Source organism: Capsaspora owczarzaki (genome assembly GCF_000151315.2).
Source record: "Capsaspora owczarzaki ATCC 30864 unplaced genomic scaffold supercont2.1, whole genome shotgun sequence".
Taxonomy (NCBI): Eukaryota; class Filasterea; order Ministeriida; family Capsasporidae; genus Capsaspora; species Capsaspora owczarzaki.
The window spans coordinates 2811212-2811938 of NW_011887292.1; positions in this window are offsets into that span (position 1 = coordinate 2811212).

The following is a 727-nucleotide window of genomic DNA, read 5'->3' on the forward strand; positions in this document are numbered from 1 at the left end:
GATGTCAGGGGTCGAACAATTTCAGCAAAATGCCAAATGTGACGACGAACAAAATTTGCAAAGCCAAGCAATTCTTGCACGCCTTTCACATTTGTCGGTGCTGGGCACTTGGTGATGGCAGCAATCTTGGCCGGGTCAACCGCAATGCCCTCAGGCGAGACCTCAAAGCCCAAGAACGTGACCTTGTCGACATGGAACGTGCACTTGTTGATCGACAGGAACAATTGGTGCTCTTGAAGAATGCGGAGCAGAGCGCGAACATGCTCGATGTGCTCCTCCTCGCTTTCAGAAAAAACGATCAAGTCATCAAAGTAGCCACCAGCGAAGTCCTCGAGCGGCCGTAGCACTGAATCCATAAAACGCTGGAAGACGGCGGGTGCGTTGACCAGTCCAAAAGGCATCACTCGCGACTGAAACACATTGCGATCGACCTGGAACGCCGTGAACTTCTCGCTAGCCTTCGTCAGGCGTAACTGCCCATAGGCACACGTAAGATCGAACCTGGAAATGATCTTCGCTTTGCGCAGGCGCTCGAGCAAACGAATGGGATCGGGGGTCGGATAGCGAATTCGCACCATCGCCTTGTTCAATGGGCGAAAGTCAAAGCAGACTCGAATTTCACCAGTTTTTTTGTCGGCAAAGACCGGTGCTGATGTGACATCAGAGATGGACGTGGTCAGGGTCTTGTTGGCGAGGCCCTTGTCAACCATCTTCTTCAGAGCGTCCC